We start from the raw sequence: 23,190 nt of genomic DNA on the forward strand, positions 1-23,190 counted from the left end.
CTACCATTGTAGGTTACATATCTCTTCTCCCGAGCTGCTTTCAGGATTTTCTCTTTGTCTCTGAGACTCATAAGTTTTACTATTAGGTGTTGGGGTGTTGACCTATTTTTATTGATTTTGAGAGGGGTTCTCTGTGCCTCCTGGATTTTGATGCCTGTTTCCTTCCCCACATTAGGGAAGTTCTCTGCTATAATTTGCTCCAATATACCTTCTGCCCCTCTCTCTCTTTCTTCTTCTTCTGGGATCCCAATTATTCTAATGTTGTTTTGTCTTATCGTATCGCTTATCTCTCGAATTCTGCCCTCGTGATCCTGTAGTTGTTTCTCTCTCTTTTTCTCTGCCTCTTCATTTTCCATCATTTGGTCTTCTATATTGCTGATTCTCTCTTCTGCCTCATTTATCCTAGCAGTTAGTGCCCCCATTTTTTATTGCATCTCCTTAATTCCTTTTTGATTTCGACTTGGTTAGATTTTAGTTCTTTTATTTCTCCAAAAAGCGTTTCTCTAATAACTTCCACACTTTTTTCAAGCCCAGCTAGTATCTTTAAAGTCATTATTCTGAACTCTAGGTCCAACATCGTACTAATGTCCGTATTGAGTAGGTCCCTGGCTGACGGTACTACCTCTTGTTCTTTTTGCTGAGGTGATTTTTTTCCTCTTGTCATTTTGTCCAGAGGAGAATAGATGAATGAGAGAACAGAATGTTCACAGGTTAACAACGTCTCCAGCAAATATACTCTATACAAATCAGAAAAGACCTGAAACCAGGGGACAAGAAAGGGAAAGAAAGAAGAAAGAGAAAAAAAAAAAGGAAAAAGAAAAAGGTAAAAACAAACAAAAACAGAACAACAACAAAAAAAACAGATTATGATCATATATGATCACTCTAGTGCATAGATCCGTGCCACACACTAGATTTTGGGAGTATTTTGGTCAGTTAGAAGAAAATGCCTGCTAAATTTTTTTTTTTTTACTGTATCATTATTTTTAATGTCCAGCATTTACAATACGAGGGCCAGAGCTTTCTCCCCAACTCAAGTTTATAAATTCTCAATTGGCTTGTAAGGCCAATAGGGATACTTCTTCTTGTCTAATCTGGTTTCTGGGAAGACTTCATTCAGGTCCTCAATGGTCATCTGATCAAATGGAATTATGTTCCTCATCTTCTCCAGCTCTTTTTCACATTCCTCAATCTTGGCCTTTGAGAGAGACAAAAACTCGGCACAACTTTTCACATCTTCTTTTTCTTTAGCATCCACCTAAACAGTATATTTATCCTCTGGTACAGGAAACTTCAGGGCATTAAACTTCTTCTCAAAGTCATCTACCAAACCAGCCTTTGCCACATTGGCCTTGTAGTAAGCCCAGTCGATAGCAGGTGGTTTCTCAGGGAGAGTAGCCAATCTGGAGGTAAGTGTCTCATTCCAGGATTTCAGGGAGTTAGCAATGGCCTTCTGATTTCGGGGTATGATCTCCCCAAAAGCTACCCAGTCAATGGTTTTTAGAGCAAGTTTTCACGCAGCCATCTTGAGATCCTTCACCAACCCCGGGGGCCTAGAGTCCACAGCAGCAAGGAACGGCGTGCCTACTAAAATTTTAAAGGAAGAAAGACTTATATATGTACAAAATAAGGGTTGATACAATGAAGGGATGGAAGATGAGTGTAAAGAGGAAAATTATAAAAGATTTTATAAAAGGAATTGATAAGATAAGAAGTTGTTTTTAAAAAGAAAGAAGATTTAAAAAAAAAGAAAAAAAAAGGGAGAGAATGTGATCAGGCAGGAGACTAGAACAAAGCCATACACTAGTGATTTAGGGTATATTTTGATCTGTTAGAAGAAACTGTATCTCAAAATTTTAAAGAGAGAACAACTTATATATATATGCCAAAAATAAGGGTAACTACTATGAAGGGATAAAAATATGACTCTAAAAATGAAAAATAAAAAATGTTTTTTTAAAAAAGGGATTGATAAGATGTTGGTTGAAAAAGGGAAAAAGAAAAATTTAAAAAAAAACAGTTAAAAAAATTAACTTTGAAAAACTAATGAATTATGGTAAAAAAAAAAAAGCCATGAATTCTATGTGCAGTATTCCCCTAGCGCTAGAGTTCTCCCGTTCTCCTTGATCGGTAAACTTGGTCTTGGCTTGCTGGCTGTTCCCGCTGCTCTTCTGGGGGGAGGGGCCTGTTGCCATGGTTCCCAAATGTCTTTGCGGAGGCGGAATTGCCCCACTCTTGTGAGTCCGGGCTAAGCAAGCTGCTCAGGTTTGCTCTCGGGAGCTTTTATTCCCTGCAAGCTCTCGATACAGCTTTGGAGGACCAGGGTGAAAATGGTGGCCTCCCGATCTCTGCCCAGAGGAGCTGAGAACTTGGGGCCCCGCTCCTCAGTGTGCCCCCAGAGAAAAGCAGTCACTCACTCCCGTCTCCCCGGTCTCCAGCCGCACTCCGTGCTCACCCAGCCTGTGACTGAGCGTTTCTATGTCTGGCACCCAACCCCGTGTGGAGTCTCCAAACCCAGCAGATCCCTGAGGTGCGCTCCCATACCACTCCTCCCAGGGGAGGAAGGGGAGTCTCCCCGGCTCTGCCGCTTGTTGGGTCCCTGCCGGAGGAGCAGTGGCCTGACTGGGCCGCGGATCACAGTTTATGGCAACCCCGAGCTGAGAGCCCGCTCTTCGGCTCTGTCTCTGCAGCCGGCTTCTCCGCTCCAATACCTGGGAGCTCTGCCGCCCTCAGGCACCCCTGGTCTTTCTGTGACCCCGAGGGTCCTGAGACCACACTGTTCCGCGAGGGTTCCACCCCCCGCTTAGCCACTGGAGCGACATCCCTCAGCGGAGCCAACTTCTAAAGTTTCTGATTTTGTTCTCTGCTGCTCTATCACTTGGGGGTAGCAGCTGACGGAAGCCCCCTCCCTCGCCGTCTATCTTCCTAAATATCTCCTCGGATTCACTTCTCCCCACGTCCTGCCTTCTAGAAAGTTGTTGCTTTTCTGTTCAGAGTGTTGTTACTATTCTTATCTTCGATCTCCTGTTGAGTTCGTAGTTGTTCAGAATGGTTTGATCCCTATTCAGCGGAATTCCTGAGACCAGAGGAAATCCAGGTCTCCTACTCCTCCGCCATCTTGCTCCGCCCCCAGTACTGTTCATTTTTAATCAGTGTAATATAATGGACATATACAGGACCAGAGATGAGAAAAACTGAGTTCACCTTCCATTTCAGGCACTAATATTGTACATCCTAGAGCAGGTGACTTTTCCTCTCTGGATTCCTTTTGTAAAATAGAAAGCTGGACCAGAAGATGTCTATTCTTCCTTCTCCTACTGTTTTAACAATATGAAGATTTGTATTAGGATGCTGTATTAGAGTCCTTGGCTTGCTCACACTCCCTCTAAGCTGCTCACTACCACCCCAATCTGCTTCAGTCCAGCAAAGAACCTAGCAAGATGCCCATGGCTCTCTCTCTCTCTCTCTCTCTCTTTCTCTCTCTCTCTGTCTCAATCTTTCTGTGTGTGTGTGTGTGTGTGTGTGTGTGTGTGTGTGTGTGTGTGTGTGTGTAAGGGCTGGATTTACTGAAGCTACTTCTAAGACATATGCAGGGTCTGCCTCCTAGAGTGCTCATTAAAAACCCAGCATATTTGCCCCCAAAGATTCCCCACAACTTTTGGGGTGTTCCATGAAAGAGACTAGCTAAGGGAATGGAAGTATTTGGATTTGGCTCTGGGGGTCTTATGGTAGAATGCTCAGACTCCTTCCCCTCTTATAGCCAGGATTTTTATTGTCAAACAGTGTGCTATCTAGAGATCAGGCCAACTTACATTACTATTTATAAGCTCTTCTAGCTCTGTTTCCCTCATTTTTGTGTTTATAGGGGATGGTTGCAGCCCCTTCAGGAAGCCCCTTTTCCCTACCACTAACTTATCACAGACTGCAGTCTTGAGAATTTATGTTGGATCATGAACCAGTGCATCTCCAAGATGCACATCAAAGTCTGCAGGAAGATTGAAAACCACTCAAGACAATGGCCTGGAGATATTTTCTAAGGTAGTGAGTGTGTTTGGGGTCCTTAGCACTCCACATCAGAAAGAGAAACCATGGTTTCTACACAGAGATTTCATTCTAAAAATTTGCAGAAGTCCATTAGTGAACACCTAGTCATGATATATTAACTTGTCATCTATCACTGAGTAAAGTCCCTAAAATAAGACTCTTATGAAGCTTTAGATATTTATAATTACCCTATCCTCATTGAATCTAAATTTGAATATCTCCTCATAAAATGCCAGGAAAGGAATTATATATACAAAGCAGCTTTTAATTAAGAGGAAAGGCATCTATGTGTACTTGGCTGCTTGGTGTTCTTTTAGTTTCCTTAATGTAGAACATGGCATATCAGCATTTAAATGGCTTCTGATTAATAAGTACTTGTTTCAAGGCTACAGAGACTGAAATAAGATAAACACATATTAAGAGAATGGGAACAATAATAAAAGGAAATAAGTGTCACCGGTTTAAAATGCATATTGTAAGTGATTCCAAAAGCATGGAAATGCAGTTATTAAACCAGCATGGAGGACCATAGGCCTATTTTATTGAAGTAATTAAATACTCTCTTCAAGTTTATGACTCCTTAGATCATTTTAGGCAAATGAAAATTAGAGGGAAAATGTTAACTGGGGCCTAGTGGATGGCAGCCTACTTGACTTCTTGATATCAGTGGATGCAGTAGCTGAGTTTCGAAGCCCATTTGCTACAGAAAATGCATGGCCTATTGAATTTGGGGCAGAAGCTGGAAGAGGGTTCAAACAAATGGTATCATAGGCAGTGTTTTCTTTCAATTGCCACACAATTACAGTATTGACAATAACAACAACACTAGTAAGAGTGGAACCTTCTGAGCACTTAGTACATGATAGGCACTATTTTAGGCAGTTAATAGGTGTTAACTCATTTGAACTTGGCCACAAAGACATGGTGTAAGAAGCATTCTGTCATCATACTGACCATTACATCACCTGCTTCTGACCCTCCGAATCAGACTTGCTGTCTTATCCCTTGACACTCCATGAACATGGCTTGGATTTTCTCTCTTCTTACATGGCTCATGATAGGTATCTTTATTTTTGTTTACTCCTCTCTGGCCCTTTCACTACTAGAATACAAGCTGACTGAGATCACAGACTGTATCTTGCTAGCCACTGTATCTTCACAGTGGCTAGATCACTGATTTCTCTTTCACATATCCATAGAATAGGGGATTTGCATAAATTAAGAAGTACTGTTTTGCAGCAGGTCCTCAGACACACGTAGCTTTGCCGCACACTGGCCATGGCCCACTACCTGATTAGTGGGGGCACATCTATGTCCCAGACAATGGGCTCATGGAACTGTTCATCAGCTGTTCAACTGTGGGGATGGCATCACCTACAATGACTTTCATATTCGTGCTGGGTACGCTGAATTCACTGCAGACCAGGTGGACCTGACCTCTGCTCTGATCAAAAAGATCACTCTGGGGGTGCCTGGCTGGCTCAGTCAGTAGAGCATGCAACTCTTGATCTTGGGGTCATGAGTTTGAGCCCTATGTTGGGTGTAGAGTTTACTTGAAAATAAAAAGAAATAAAAAAAAAACTTTAAAATAAAAAAAAAATAGATCACTCTGAAGACCCCACTGGTTTCCTCAACCATGGAGACAGTCACAGAGGCTGGCATGGCCATCGCAAAGGTCCTTACAAGAGGTATTGGCTTATCCATCACAACTGTACGCCTGAAGTCCAAGCCAGTGAAGTTCAGAAAATGAAGAAATATGAGCAGGGGTTCGTCACAGACCCTGAGTCCTCAGCCCCAAGGATTGAGTGCAGGATGTGTTTGAAGCCAAAGCCCAGCATGTATCCCAACCACCAACAGAAGCTGGATGCGGAGTTGATTTTTTCAAGGAGAAGGAGCGCGGCTGGTTTTTGGAAGGGATCTTGATGAAGGAAGAAGACTTGGTGGTAGCTCCTACAGGCATCACATCGAAGGAAGTAAACAAAATTCTGCAGTACAGCAAGAAGGGAAAGTTACCTGTTATAAATGAAGATGATGAAATGGTAGCCATCATCGCCCAGACAGAACTGAAGAAGAACCAGGATTACCTACTGGCCTCCAAAGATGCCAAGAAGCAGCTGCTATGTGGAGCAGCCACTGGTACTCATGAAGATGACAAGTATCGGCTGGATTTGCTAACCCAGGACCACTGGCATCCAGCACTCTTGCCAGGACATTGGTGCCAAGAGTTTGACCCAAGACCAAGCCATGAGGAATTCTGAGGAACTCAAGTTTGAGAAGAGAAAATCCTCAGCTCACGTGGAAAGTGGTGTCCATAGCCTCCATTTGTATAAGAGACTTTTCTGAAAAAGGATACAGCATCATACCCCATTGGCTTTTCAATAAAAGTTTGGGGGGAAAAAAGAAATACTATGTAGCTTTCTTTTTCTCTCAAAGAATATTTCAGAAATTTTTTTGTGTGTTTTTGTTTTGTTGTTTTGTTTTGTTTTGTTTTGTGGGGAGAGGGATAGAGGAAGAGGGAGAGGAGGAACTTAAGCAGGCTCTACACCCAACATGGAGCCTGATGCGGGGCTCAATCTCACAATCCTGAGATCATGACCTGAGTCAAAACCAAGAGTTGAATGCTTAACTGACGGAGCCACCCAGGTGCCTGAAGAATATTTTAAATGTTCATAGCTTTGACTTAAAACTTAGAAAATCTAGTTACAAAACAGTATGCAAATTTGATCCCAATTTGCAAAACTGTTATGTGTATAAAGACACATGGATTAAAATATATAAAAATATTAAAAGTGATCATCTCTGTACAGGAAGATGATGGATAATCCTTATTGCCTTTCTATTTTCTAAAACAAAGTCGTTATAAGACTATAGCAAGTGTTGGCTTAAAATATTAACTTACTTTAATATAATTATGATTTTTTTCAAATTATTTTTGCTGAATTTTTAATAGCATGGAGAATAAACAGAACAAAAAAAAAACTCACATCCAATAAGTGCTTCATAAAAATTTCTCAGGCAGCATTTTATCTGTCCATTGGAAAAACCCCAGTTTTATTGATAAAACGCTGAGTAAGGTAACATCAGGCCTTTTCCTTTTCTGTCTTCCACACTGACTTAATTTATTATTTGTTCCCAAGACTAGGATGTGGAAACATGAGAACTCTCTGGCAATCCGCATATAGAATCTTGCTTAAAGATATCAGGTGAGGGGCAAGACAAGAAAAGAAACCCTTCTTGGACACCTATACTTTCCTAAGGCACTCGGTGAAATTTTGGCAGCATGAATTGGGATTACCCTAAATAACCTTTCTTTGAACAACTTGGAGTAGTCAGGAACCTTTAAAACAATACTTGCCAAGGTTCTTATTGATCAAAGCCTTTCCTCCCCTTTAAAGCTACATGGCTGCTGTGAAGAAAATATTTCCAACAGACTTCAGCTAAGTCTACACGGAACAATGGAAGGGTCAGCTAATGCCTATGTAGCAAATTCTGCAGGAGGTTTTAAATCTATGGAAATTAGAAAAGGTTTCTTCTTGTTCCTATGGTTAAGTAAAACTTTTGTGCTCTCTGCTTTTTGGTTGCAGTAGTAATTCTGTGCTTAATTACTCCATAAAAGTTTTCAACTGGCCACATAACAATGGATAAGATGACAAGTAAGGGAGAAATCTAACCCAAAAGTTGGAACAATTTTGCCATAAAACACTTTATTTGGTGAAACTAGCCAGATATACATTACCTGGATTAAGTCACCTTTCACAGGCACTTAGAAAATCCAACTTTCCCAGATTGGCCCCTTTGTTATTCCTAATCTCCTGATGAAGTTTTATTTACTGTTTACATTACTCAACAAAATTCCTGCAATTTTACTTATTTATTCTACTCGATTATAAATTGTCAAACTCTCCTTTTCAGTGGAGTTGAGGATCAGAAAGCACTTCAGTATTTTTTCTCTTCAGCATACATACACTTAAACGTTAGTACTCAGAGCATCTTCAGATAGTTTGCCAATGCTAAAAGAATGAAGGAAACTGCACACAGAATTTCTAAAATTAATTTTTACTTCTGTTGTACAAACAATGGATGCTCATTGTAGAAAGAGTTGAACACACAGAAGCAAAACTGAATATAGATACAACGCATATTTCCACTATTTTGAAATAACCACCATTAACATTTGGTGTATACCCTTTTAGATTTTTCCCCCATTTTGTAGAAAAATAGAAAGATAGATATATTTATGCAAATATATGATCATATTTTATAGTATAATCTGTTTTCTATTTCTTTGCAACACAGTAAAAATCTGCCTATGCTGTAAATGTAATTCCACATTTAAATCTTTAAAGTCTGTTTAAAACTCCATTATTTGATAGTCCCAACTAAACAATCTTTATTTTTGGAGATTGAAGAGATTTTTTAACTATTTGTTATTATAAATATTATTATAAAGAATATCTTTTTCACTATTCACTTCCTTAGGTTACATTTTTATGAGTCTAATTTCCTGCTCAAAAGGTATGCACATTTTAAAGCTTTTGTGATTTATTGACAAATTGCCATCCAAACAAATGGTGCCATTTATGAGAGCATCATTGCTCCAAATCTTTTGCAATACTTAGTATTATCACTTTTAACTTTTAAATATCAGGGCATAAAAATAACAACTGAGTATTTTCAATTTCTTTAGTTACTAGTGAAATTAAAATTTTTTCATATATTAATCATTCAATTGTGTTTATTCTTTTGTGAACTGTCTTATGGATATATGGGTATTTTTTAATCGTGGGAAAATTTTTCATATTTTTAAGAGGTAATTATATATTTAGGGTATTAATAGCTTCCTTTGCCATTTCTGAAGATAGCACTTTCCCTAGTATTCATGTGTTGAATTTTATTCATGTTTTTAAATACCTGAACTAACTTGAAAAAGTTGTCAAAATAAAATTATCCATAGAAGCATTAGGCTGGATCCTACCAAAGTTTAACTTGACCATTTTCCCTCAAGCTGGACAAAATCTAACTCCATTCTGAAAGAGTTAAATCTAGTCCTTTCCTTGGCAACTTACAAAAAATATAACAAACTTTAATAAACAATTTTTGACCCTGTATCTCAGCATCTGTTATCAATAAGATAAGACAATTAATCCAGAATGTTTTTGTCTTGTATTCAAAGAATACTCACAGTTTTGATGAATCTAGCTAACTTGTGGGTACTTATATTAACAATTGCAAATCCCAGTGTAAAATCGAGATGGATTCCAACAACACGTTGATTTGCAGGCACCTGACTAATGACAATGACTTAGAATCATGTCTACTTTCTGTCAGAGAAAGAAGTTCTTGAATATAGGCATGAACGAAGTTGAATTTACACATGACAACTTCTAACATTCTTAGATTCTGGTTGAATTTAGTGATTAATGTCATTTGGCCAGGATAGTGGCACACTCACTGCATGGTCCAGCCACTCATTCATGCTGCAGTATTCTGTAACATGGAACAGTTTTCTCTCCTAGGACAGTACATGGTACACACAACACCTGGGATCTCTGGTGCTTTTAAAAATGGTGTTCATAAAAATATATTTTTGGCACCTCCTCTGTGATGACCATCAGCAAAAAGAAAAACAAGGCCAACGGTGCACATGTTTAGAGAATTCCAATGGAACTTGCCTATTGTGTTATTTTTTTGTGGGGGCAAAGAGGGCATAGAACCTTTGGAGAATCCATTGAAAGCTATGGAGTCTCACTATTTTTTTTTATTATGTTCTGTTAGCCAGCATATAGTACATCATTAGTTTTTTTTTAAGATATTTTATTTGTTTATTTTGCGAGAGAGAGAGCACAAACAAGAGTGGGGGGAGGGACAGAGGGAGAAGCAGATTCCCAGCTGAGCAGGAAGCTTCATGGAGGATTTGATCCCAGGACCCTAGAATCATGACCTGAACCAAAGGCAGACACTTAACCGACTGAGCCACCCAGGCACCCTATGAAGTCTCACTATTAAAATGTACACATAGAGAAAATAGTTTGCACATAATATGTGGAGGTACAGACTTCCATCTGATGCCCACCTGGGGTTCCAAAAAGGGGTCAGAAAATTCTAGTCTACAATGATATGACTGCTATACCTACTTGAGAGTCTGAGAAATAGCATGAAAAGATAAGTCACCAGGAGACCCCCAGTCTGATTCTGAATGTTAGACTGTGATATGAATTACATCACTCATGACTTTGCCAACAGAATGCCCTCCTGTGTCAAAAAACTTTTGAAGACCAGAATGGATAGCTGGTCCAATTTTGTTGTTCCAGGAGAGTTGACCAAGCACTTTGTGAATGCACCAGTGTGTAATAAACAGCCTACCCTGTCTAAGAATATTTATCATTCACATCACCCAGAGAGAAGCCAGTCTTCCTCCTGATGAAAGTGATAAGTGCTTGCTCACACAGAGTGCATTATTCTTCATGAAGAATTGACCTGGTCAGTGAGAAAACTGGTGTGTCCTCTCTGGATCACATACAGCCCCCTCCCTCTGTCCATTTACTCGCTTTTACTCTTGCTTTAGTTCTTAGCACTCAACTATAACATATAGTATACACCCTGATGATAGCCAAAACTATAAAAGATAACTTCAAATTCATATTGTATTTGCTGATTATTTCATTGAGATCCAGAAAAGATGATAAAATGTTGAGAAACAAAACACTGTGGATAGAAAATTGTAAAAAAACATTATAGTAGTCAGGTGGTAGGATGAAATGGTATCCCAGAAAATCTGGAACTTTCCAACAGAAACTAAAACTGATCAGAAAAAAGGATATAAATAACACACACACACACACATTTGTTGGCAATCTTTAACATTCCTAGGCTTAGAGAAGCATCCCTACCTTTATCTTCACATGGCAGTCTCCCTGTGTGCTTGTCTCTATGTCCAAGTTTCCCCTTTTTATAAGAACTTCAGTTATATTGGATTAAGTTTGATCCTAATGACTTCATCTTAATTTAACTCATTACATCTGCAATAACGCTTGTTTCAAATAAAGTCACATTCTCAGGTACTGGGGGTTAGGACTGCAACATATGAATTTTGGAAGGATACAATTCAACTATATACTCATGAATAAAATATATTCTTTTTTGGAGGAGGAGCAACATGGCGGAGGAGTAGGAGACCTAAATTTCATCTGGTCCCAGGAATTCAGCCAGAGAGAGATCAAACCATTCTGAACACCTACGAACTCAACAGGAGATCGAAGAAAAAAACAGCAGCAACTCTCTGAACAGAAAAGTGACGACTTTCTGGAAGGTAGGACGTGCAGAGAAGTGAATCCGAGGCGATATTCGGGAGGATAGACGGCGGGCAGGGGGCCTCCGGCGGCCGCTTCTGGCAAGTGATAGAGCCGCGGAGCACAAAATCAGAACTTTTAGAAGTCGGCTCCGCTGAGGGATGTCGCTCCAGTGGCCAAGCGGGGAGTGGAACCCTCGTGGGACAGTGTGGTCTCAGGACCCTCGGGGTCACAGGAAGACCGGGGGTGCCTGAGTGCGCCAGAGCTCCCAGGTATCGGAGCGGGGAAGCCGGCTGCAGAGACGGAGCCGAGGCGCGGTCTCTCAGCTCGGGGTGGCCATAAACCGTGATCCACGCATTATTGTTCAACATAGTATGAGAAGTCCTAGCAACAGCAATCAGACAACAAAAAGATAAAATGTATTCAAATTGGCAAAGAAGTCAAACTCTCTCTCTTCACAGATAACATGATACTTTATGCGGAAAACCCAAAAGACTCCACCCCCGAATTACTAGAACTCATACAGCAATTCAGTAATGTGGCAGGACACAAAATCAATGCACAGAAATCAGTTGCTTTCTTATACACTAACAATGTAACTGTAGAAAGAGAAATTAGAGAATCTATTCCATTTACAATAGCACCAAAAACCATAAGACACCTTGGACAAACACACACACACACACACACACACACACACACAATCCGTCTTCATTAAGGTGCAGTTTACCATAAAGGAGATCCCAAATGCCACAGACTTGCTGGCCCATTTTTTTTTTTAATTCTAGTTTTTTCTGTTTTTATTGGGGAGGGGGAGGAGAGAAAATACAAGGGTAGAGAAAAGGGCCGTGAACAGGTGACCTTTTGTTTTTATTTTTTCTCAAACAGGAAGCACTGTCGCGCTGACGGCAGGTCCACCAGAAGGGTACACCTTGAGTTTGGAACAGCATCCAGGGCTATTCTGTTATATTTCAAAATGGGAAAACCTTTCTTTCCTTCTGACATACAACGTGCACCAGAATTCGGTGTGCGGGCCTGGACGTGTTGCTGAGTGTAAGGGCGGCCGTGAACGTGTGTGGCTTCCACAGGGGCAGCCGGGCAAAGGTGGCAGAGGGGAGTGGCGGGCAGGGCAGCTGATCACAGGCATAGCAGTCACACACTCGCAGGGAAAAGAAAGAGCAGATGAGCACACGGGGCAGGTGAGTGGGGGCAACTGGTCAAGCGAGCAGCCCTCAGAGAAGCGACCTCAGAAGCAAGCTTCTGGCCTAAAGAGGACCAGCACGGTGTGAGGGTGGAGGCAGGAAGGGGAGCCCAAAGCTGTCGATGAAGCACTAGAGCATCTGCCAAGACCACCGGCCCTCTCTGGAGGACCCCCACGTCCGCCCGCACTCTCGCTGGCGGGATGAGCCGCGCTTCCTGAAAGCAGTAAAGGGCCCCCGGTTCCATGCTAGACACAGCGCTCAGAGCCACGGGGCATCACACAGCTGCGGTGGCCCGAGGGTGGACTCTGCGGGGCCCACACCATCGGTCCTCAAGTTCTTTGGGAATGCCTTGAAGTTATGGATGACTCTGAGAAGAAGCAACATCCTTAGACACGAGAGGGTTTGAGACAAAAATAGAACGTGTCCTGACACACTCTTTCTCTTCTGGTCCCATGATTACAACCTGCTTGGGAGTCTCAGCTGGACTTGGCCCCCTTTTGCATTCCTCTGAAGCCAGAAGTCTATCTGAATGAATCATCAGTTAAGATCTTTTGGCAGTCAGCAGCCTCAACTCTAAACGAACGCCCAAACCCTCCTAGACAGAGGAATTCCTGGTTTGCTCTCCTCTACACATGCCTGAATGTGCGTAGGCAGCCTAAGGAGATTAAAGAGGCAGAAAGTTCTCTCAGTAAGAAAGGAGATGTTAGAGTCCGAGTCAGAAAGATGTATGTTCAAACCCTGACCACAGTACTTTAGTTGTGTGACCTCGGACTTGCTAATCAACCATCCAGAAATACAGTTTGTGTGTTCCTAAAAGGGCTTGGAAATACTCCTTCACAAGGCCGTTTCAGTATTAAAAGAGGTAACAGATGTGGAAGTACATAGTGATTGGTCATCAGCACATGCTTAGTACATGAAGGTTTCTCTACCTGTTCCACAGAGCTTTTGATAACAGATCCTGAGTCAGAGGAGTTTTCAATAACCTAGTGATCTTTGGGACCTTGGGCCTTAAGGATGTTGCACCACAACATCGTGCTTGAACTTATAACATTAAGTATTTAATACATAGCAGCCCAGATGATTTGTATCTAGAAAGTTCAAAAAAAAAAAGTTCATTTTCTCACCTTTGCTTCTTCCCTCTTTTCAAATCTAGCTCTTCAGTTTGTTTTTCTGAATTAGTGCAGTAATCTCTCATTACCTTTCCTCATATGTCACTGAGTAAGAAAATACTTTACCTGAAATACTGATTGGGAGGTTTTACTTTTATCTCATTTTTTTAAAAGATTTTATTTATTTATTTGAGAGAGAGAGAATGAGAGATAGAGAGCACGAGAGGGAAGAGGGTCAGAGGGAGAAGCAGACTCCCTACTGAGCAGGGAGCCCCATGTGGGACTCGATCTCCGGACTCCAGGATCATGACCTGAGCTGAAGGCAGTCGCCTAACCAACTGAGGCACCCAATTAAATGTCTTTATTAGCTAAACATTTGGTAGGAAGCTTTTTAGTTACACGCAGCAAAATACACACTAACTTATAGGCTACTACCTGCATTGTCATATAAAGAAGAAAACCCTGAGACCATGAGGGCTGGGGAAGGGGAGTCCCTTGGCTAGTGTGAGGGTAAGCAGATGGCACTGGGAGAAGAAATGCTACTGACAAACAAGCTGAGGTTTAGAATTTTTTTTTTTTTTGGTTTTTAAAAATTTATTTTTTAAAAGTTAACATGTGCAGAAAAGGAAACTGGAAAGCACAAGAAGCAAAGAACAAAGTCATCCATAATCACAAGCAGTTTACAGTCTGACTTCTAGGTCCCATGTGTGTATCTACATAAGTCAGCATTTTAATGTAATTAAAATCGTACAGTTATGTATCATGCTTTTTTATCACCATGAATATTTACCATATCAAAGTCCCCAAACTTTGAGGATTTTGATAACCAAGAATATACTACACCAACTCCATCTGAAAGAAAAAAAATGTAATCCTGCCTTTCTTGGCTACAAAAATTTCATAAAAGACAAAAATGGCAACAGGCCTCTAGATAAAGATATTGGCAGAGTTACAATTAAAATACTGCATTCCCTTAATATTCAATTAAAACTGAGACAAAGTAAGAGTACACAAAGTACAATGCTTCTAAAAAGAATTCATTATCCAATCTATACTATTCAAATATTAGCAAGGAGGTATGTTTCCACTGAATCAATTTATTCTTATAGTACAGCCAAAGAAACGCACACACATTAACAGTTATCACTACAATGTAAATATGAACACATCCGCATACATCTCTCCCTCTATACTTCCTTTTGCCCCTCTGCTGCCAACCTAGTAAAGTCCTGACATTTCTCAGAGACAGCTTAACAATGCCACGTCCAAGATGCTTCTTTCCTATCAATGATAACAAAAAGAAACTTATAAATTGGTTAATTCATTAGCTGTACATTTTATCATACATTGTCACCTCAGGACATCCAAAAAGCTTAGATGTTACAAAATAATGAAACTTGTCCACAACAAACACAGGTACTTAATAAAAACGCTCATACAGACCTATGGTTATAACCTAGAACGGTCTTCTAGCTGTGGAGATACTAGCAAAAAGCCCTTCCCTTCACCCCTCCTTTGCTCCCTCCACCATTTTAATGACTAAGTATAGGACTACATCTAGCTCTAAGAGGTGGATTAACAGATACTCCCAGAACAGTCCTTTCTAAAAACTAACAAAAGGGCATTCATAAAGGGATTATTTTACCACCTCTACTTTTAATATAGTTCGGGCATTAGGACTTGTTTATCCTTTGGCACACAGCAATATTAATAAAATGCATTAACTAAAATACAGAACTTTAAAGACTCACCGGCACAGAACCCTTCTCTCCTCACTTCCTTCCCTGGCCCTGTCCCCATCCCCCAGTGAACCCAGTGAACACTCAGCATACTCTCCAAGACATCGAGTTTAACAATTCCATTCCCCAAATACGGACATTCCTGTAAATTAACAATACTTAAAGGGCGTTGTTACTCTAATTCTCTACTTCTAACATGTTGTTCACTTTCAAACAGTCAGAAGACTAGATGTTTCAAGTAAGGAGTTATTTAAAATTTGCCCACTACATATATAGTAGCACTGAAAGAACATTCTGGCCTAGAACCCTTCCTCTTCTCATCTCTTATCAACCTAGTGGAAAATATAAGCATCTACAATGCTTAGAGGGGATTTTAACAATTTCACTTCCTCTAGTTGTTTTCAGAATAGTCTTTCCTCTGAATTTAAACACAAAGTGTACACAATGTATTAGTTTACTACTCCATTTTTGTCATACACTGGCAACCTTTTTAACATCTAGAAAGACTAGATGTCGTAAATTAGGACTCATTTGTCCTTTATATACATTATATACACAGCTAAGTAAAACAGCATGCAGACGTACAGGACAATGGTTAATCCTGCCTAACTATAAACATACTGGTATAAAGCCCTTTGCGCTTTCTTCTCCTTCCTCCCTGAACCAGCACAAATATCATATAATGTGTACTGCTCTGAGAGGTGGTTTGATCACTTTGATCATTCCATTTTCAAAAGACAGTATTTCATATGAATTTAAACAAAAGAATTATCTACAAAATGTGTTCTTTTACTACCTCTACTTTTAACATACTTTGTGCACTTCTAAACATCTAGAAAGGCTAGATGTTTCAAATAAGGACTTAAGTTTGTCCACTATATACACAGTAGTGTTGAATAAATTACACACATGTAACAATGGGTTATATCTGAAAGTGTCTTCTCCCTGGGAACATTCTAGTCTAGAACCCTTCATTTCTCACAACTCCTCTCTACCACCAACCCAACGGATGAGTACAGACAGGCACGTGTTACTTAGATGTGACTACAATGTCATCTCTAAAGGTCCTTTTCAGAAGACAGCCTTTTGATGAATTTTAACACAAAGTGTACAACATGTGTTAGTTTACTAACTCTACTTTTGTCATACATTGGCAACCTCTTCAATATCTAGAGACTAGATATTATAAAATTAGGACATATTTGTCCAGTATATATACAATATATACAGTCAAGTTAAATGCACATAACATATAGGGCGATGGATAAGCTGAAATTTCCTAGCATCCACTAGCAAAGCATCTTTTGCAATTTCTTCCCTCCCACCTCCCTCAAACCACTGAACAAGTATATTGTTCAGAGAGGTGGTTTAGCAATTCCATTTCCAAAGATAATATTTCCCATCAGTTTTTAAAAGCTATTTAGAAGAAGCGTGACTCTACTTCTACTTTAAAATACATCAAGCATTTCTAAATATCTAGAAAGACTAGATATTTCATATAAGTACTTGTCCACTATGTACACAACAGCACTGCTAAATAAAATTGCACACACCTAACAATGGGTATAAGCTGAGGTATCTTCTAAATATGACCACCATTTTGGCCTAAACTATTCCCTCAATTCCTTCTCTCCACCACCAATCCAGTAGACAAGTATAGGCATGTGTAATGCTTAAAAGTGGTTGAACAAATTCATATCCAAAAGTCATTTACAGAAGAAAAGCTTTCCTTTGAATTTCAACACAATGTGTACAGAATGTGCTAATTTTACTACTTTGTCATACACTGGCAACCTCTTTAACATCTAAAGACTAGATGTTGCAAAATTAGTAGGACTCATTTGTCCATTATATACACAGCAAAACAAAATGCACAGAACATACAAAAAAACGGTTTTGTCTGAAAATGTGCAAAGAGGAACACACCAGCCTATTACCTTTTGCAATTCTTTCCCTTCCACCTCCTCCAAACCACTGAACAAAGATACACGACAGTATACCACTCAGAGGTGGTTTAACAATTCCATTCCCAAGACAGTTACTTCCTACGAATTTTAGGAAAAAGATATTTACAAAGCGATATTTTACTACCTCTACACTTAACATACGTTGGGCACTTCTAAACATCTAGACAGACTAGATGTTTTAAATAAGGACTTAATTTGTCCACTACATACACAGCAGTCTTGAATAAACTGCACACATGTTAACAGTTATAATCTGAAAATGTCTTCAAAATATGAACATTCTAGCCTAAGATGAACCCTTCTCTCCTCTTCTTCCTCCACCAACCCAGTGGACTATAATGCTCAGATTTTCAGAAGACAATCTTTCTAGAAATTTTAACACAAAATGTACACAATGTATTAGTTTACTAATTCTAGTTTTGTCATACACTGGCAACCTCTTTAACATCTAGAAAGACTAGATGTTGAAAATTAGGACTCATTTGTCCAGTATATACACTATACACATACACAGCTAAGTAAAACCAAATGCAGGAACATAAAGGACAATGGTTTATCTTCCCTCACTATAAACACACTGGCAGAGCTCTCTGCACTTCCTTCTCCTCCCTCCTCCTTTGAACCAGGGCACAAACACAATGTGTACTATTCAAAGAGGTGGTTTGGCCATTCCCCCCAAATTAAACAGCATTTCATATTAATGTTAAAAAGATATTTACAAGAATGTCTTTTTACTACCTATTTTTAACATGTGTCAGGCACTTCAGAACATCTAGAAAGACTAGATATTTCAAAAAAGTTCTTAGCATTGTCAACTATATATACAGTAGTTGAGGAATAAAATGCGCACACAAAACGATGGTTAAAATGTGAAAATGTCTTCTAAATATGACCAGTCTGACACAGAACCTTCTTTTCTTCCTCCTCAAGGTCGTCTACTTCATGTCCTCTTACCCACTGAACAGACGTGCACATGTGTCACTCCTGATGTCGCTTCTAGAAGTGGTCTAACAATTCCATTTCCAAAGTCATTTCCAAAAGACATGACCTTTCTATGATATTTTAAAAAACAAATAGGCATTGGGCGCCTGGGTGGCTCAGTTGGTTAAGCAACTGCCTTCGGCTCAGGTCATGATCCTGGAGTCCCGGGATCGAGTCCCACATCGGGCTCCCTGCTCGGCGAGGGGCCTGCTTCATCCCTCTAACCCTTCCCACTCTCATGTACTCTTTCTCTCTCTCTCATTCTCACTCTCTCAAAAATAAATAATAAATAAATCTTTAAAAAAAAAAAACAAATAGGCATTTACAAGATGTGTGATTTTTCTAACTCTACTTTATCATATGTGGGCAACCTCTTTACATCTAGAAGGCCTAGATGTGTAAAAAGTTTTCTTTTCAAAGTTTGGGGGGAAAGTTGAGAGCAGCTTTTTCATATTATATACACAGGCCTTCTAAAAATGGCCAGTAAATCTTCCCAAAGGGTGGTCTTCCTATTGGCCAAAGGCGGTACGGAATTCTCCCATTTCCCGATCTTCCAGCGTCAACGTCTGGTAGAACGGAGACCAAGCACCTGTGACCCGTTAACCGCTCCACCCGTCGTCGACAGGGGCTTCGCTCAGCTTCCGGGCCCGTTAGGGCCTCTGTCCACTGTTCTCCGTAGAAGGTGAGGTTTCGTCCAATGGGGACGGATAGGTCATCCCAGGGCCCAGATCTGTGGGGCTCCAAGGCCCAAGGGTGGTCGAGCTTGTGTCCACGCAGATCCGCCTTCTCAGGCCCGCGGAAGCCCCAACGGCCGTCCGCGGCATTCGAGTGGCCGCCATTCTTGCTCCGCCACACCCAACGTCCAAAGGCGCCGCGTGCCCGCTGGCTGGGCGGGGACTGCGCGCAGGGCCCGCAGAGTTGGGTCAGGGGAGTGGGCAACCGGCGAGCTCTGGGCTCCCAGAGGCTGCAGCCATGGGCGCCAAGGTGGGGGTGGGAGTGGGGGTGGGGAGAGCCTCGTGGCTGCTTCACAGTCTGGCCGGTGGACGGCTGCAGCGAGGGCGCTGGGTCTCTGCGGGTCAGAGCCCTGCGACCTGTCCCCGGGCCCCCCAGTGCACCCACCGGCCTGAGGCCGGGGTCCTGGAGGGATAGACGGCCGCGCTGCGCTTCTCACCTCGCTCTCTGCAGGAACTTGAAGTTTGGAATTTTATACTCATAATTTGTAGGGATATATACAGTGCCTAAAATGCCTTCATGTCCATTAACTAATTCAGTAAAGTCTCGTTATCCTTCATCTTTTACTTGGCATAGCATCCAGTATCCCCAAGTATCGCCAATGTATTTCATTTCCACATCGATGGATTGCCAGGAAAGACAATATGACACAATGAGTAACAAGAGAAGTCCGGTTGGTAGGAGGATGAGAAAGTATCACATCTGGGTCTCAGTTTCCACATCTATAAAATAAGACTATTAAATTAATGCTTTGTTTTTTAAGACTAGAGTCAACATGTAATTCTGTATGATTACACACGAAATGTTTCATTTAATCAGCATTCTGGAATACGGTAATTCTGATTTACCCTTATCAATGTAGTAAAATATTAATCAGTGTAATTTAGAAGCCCTGCAGGTTTTAAAGTATCTTCAGAATTAAATACAAAAATGAATGTATATTGATTTCACTGTGTTGACCATATTTTGTTGCATGGATGCAATTCTGTCATTCATGTATGATGTCACTTATGTGATACTCAATGACTTTCAGTTGATAGAAAATGTGTTCCATTTCAGAATAGCACATAACGCAGTTTATATAAACAGTATGAAATTATTTTATGTAGCCATCCTTTGACCTTGTGTAGAGCCCCCTGAAATTTCAATTTCTAGATGCGTCTACCACCTATCCGGCTGCTATTCTCATTCTTCTGACCTTCAACTGTTTTGCGGTGTAAGAGGCTGTTTAGAAACAGATGTAGTTTTCATTTCACAGTAAATATGTTGAAGTGCAATCAATCCATTTCTTCGTCTTTCATATTCTGACATATTCCTTCCTGAAAAGTTGAATTACTTGTTTCCTAAAAATACAGAGCCCAAGAGAGATGGAGTATACACTGCCTGTCCAAACATTTACAATCTCACACCAGTAAACACTCAGGCAAAAGAAAAGTACAGGTGCTAAATTTTTTTCGATACTCATACTTTCTGCTCTCTCAGGAGAGATGGGAAAATATTCTTCCATCCGGTGAGCCCCAGACACGTGTCTTTCATGCTCTTCCTGCCAAGATTAACTCTACTAGCTCCCATGTTCTCTCCTGGGAAAACTCTCATCTTCATAGACACAAGTATGGAAGAATGGCATGACCTCACAGGTCATGGTTTTCAGAGCATGCGTGTGAATAAATTGCCTTTTGGAGATAAAGGTACTGATATTCTTTTTAACTAATTTGGCTTCCAAATTTACCCTAAATATTGAGGTTAAAAAAAAAGCTCTTTGTGCATTCTCTGCCTAGATTGGGATTGTAAAAAATAACAATAAAATAAAAATAGCAACTAAGTTAAGAACTGCTCCAAGTAAGAATATATCCATTCAAGTTTTGCAAGACATAATTTACATTGGGATAGAAATAATTTAACACCACTACAACCAAGTGGGGAAAGAGAAGTGTTTTTATGACAGTTCTTTATTATATTTCTAGCCACCTTTTTATTAGAAAATAGTTTCCCAAACAATGATCTACTGGGTGAAAATATTTGGGTTGTTCTTGTAACTTTCCACAGCTATTCTATTCTCTTTTAATAAAGAAAAATCTTAATTACCCTTCCTAACCTTTTATACAAACATTTATAGGGTGCCTTTCCAGTCTTTAATCAAAAATAATTCTCTGTAACATTTCCAATGAGCGTTGGAACCTTTTCACAAAGGTCAGTAAACCTTGGGAATTTAATTCTGTTTATTTTCCACATTTCAAACTGTAATCATAAATTAAGTTTTGTCTAAATTTCAATAAACTGGAACAATGATTCATCCCATGGATAAAAACTCAAGTCATAAATAGTGATTATAGTAAGAAATTTTTATCTTAAAATCATTTTTATTATTTTTAAATTATAAAAATAATATAGCCATATTGGTTAGTTAAGAAAAGAGTTGAAAACTTAAAGCTGATGGAGTTATGATCAATGATATTTTTATTCTATGTCTCTAAAAACATTAAAAGGACAGAAAAATGTAGAAAAGAAATTTCTGTGTTGAATGATAAAAAGTAACTATCATAAACTCAAATTATATTTATAGATTACATCCCAATTACAGTAGAGCTTGAATCACAATGCCAAAGGCTGACATAAGCCTTCATGTACCTCAGAAAAAGACAAATATCTTTGCAAAAGTAATTGTCATAGTCCTGAAGTCCATCTAACAAAACTTTGATTTCAAGAATAGAAAGGATTAGGTACAGGGCAGTCTAAAGAAGTAGCGGTATCACTATACCCAGATTTAAGCCACAAAAAGAAGGGAGAGGAGGAGGTGAAGAAGAGATATGATCACATCCTCATTTGCAATGTCCTGGCCTCCTAGTTAAATAAAATGGCCATAGGTTAAGTGAGGAGGATGGTGGCTAATGTGAGATCACTATGTGAAGTCTGTGACTTAAGTGATTCACTGAGAACCACTTTGACCTATGAAATGTCTAACACTAAGAGAAAGCATGACCTCTGGAAAGATAATATATTTTTTACAGGGGGAATAAAGCCCAGATAAAGTGGAAAATTGCTCTCATCCCTGTCTGCAGGATGTGTCAGCAAAAAGCTTGCATGACTAGACTCTCCCCCATCAAAAATTGGTGATAACCAGAAAATAATGTGTAGCTTAGACTTATAGACTGATGTTTCTACTTATTCCCACACCAACGAGACTGAAGCATGAGTGAAAGAAAGAAGAGAGAGAGGGAGAGGGAGAGGGAGTAATAAGAAAAGACAAGGCAGTTGGCTAATATAGTAGAAATGGAAATACCCACCCCCCACACACACACCAAGGAACAGGCAATTAAGATAAATTAGTCTCCAAAATCTGAAAAAATTTAAGGTAACATTATCTAAGAAATAATAGATCATACACAAATGCTAAATAAATTGAAAAAGATGAATGAAGAAAGAGAAAAGTCAACTTATTATATCGATGCAACACTCATTAGAAATTGCAACATGAAAGAAAGGAAAAAACTCAGAAAAGACAATGAAGATCTATCTTACGTTGCAAGATTGAGAAAAATCACACAAAAGGAAACCATCAAGGAGATTTCAAATGGTTAAAAGAAAGACAAAAGATAGAAGATTTAAAAACAAAACAAAACAGAGTAGGACAAACAGAAATGAAAATATGTGTAACAAAAAGAAATAATTCTTTAAATTAAGTAAAACTTAATCATCTGATGAAAGCATTCACTGTGTAACTGTGTCATAAGATAAAATTAACAGAATAATCAACAGCAACACATACTTGGTGAAATTCTTAAAACTGATGATTACAAGAATCATGTAGGAATTTGAGCAAAAAAAGCAAATCACCTAAAAAAATCAAACCATCTCAAATAAATAAATAAATAAATAAAAACATCAAACAGAAACAGAGAATAGAATAGTGGTTGCCAGATGGGGAGTGAGGAAAATGGGGAGATGTGAAAGGGTACAAACTGTCAGTTATAAGATAAAAAGTTTTGAGGATCTAATGTACAGCATGGTGACTATAGTTAATAACATTATATTGTATATTTGATTTTCTGAGAGAGTAAATCTTAAGTGTTCTCACCACAGATACACAAAAGGTAACTATGTGAGGTGATGGATGTTGATTAATTTAA

General features: G+C 39.6%; 2 pseudogenes; one reads left to right on the top strand and one right to left on the bottom strand.

Moving 5' to 3' along the window:
- Positions 1-978: 978 nt before the first annotated feature.
- Positions 979-1,525, bottom strand: LOC113917452 (annotated as a pseudogene).
- A 3,797-nt stretch (positions 1,526-5,322) lies between these two features.
- On the top strand, positions 5,323-11,072 carry LOC113916011 (annotated as a pseudogene).
- The last annotated feature ends 12,118 nt before the right edge of the window (positions 11,073-23,190 follow it).

Source organism: Zalophus californianus, chromosome 1 (genome assembly GCF_009762305.2).
Source record: "Zalophus californianus isolate mZalCal1 chromosome 1, mZalCal1.pri.v2, whole genome shotgun sequence".
In the NCBI taxonomy this organism is placed as follows: Eukaryota; Metazoa; Chordata; class Mammalia; order Carnivora; family Otariidae; genus Zalophus; species Zalophus californianus.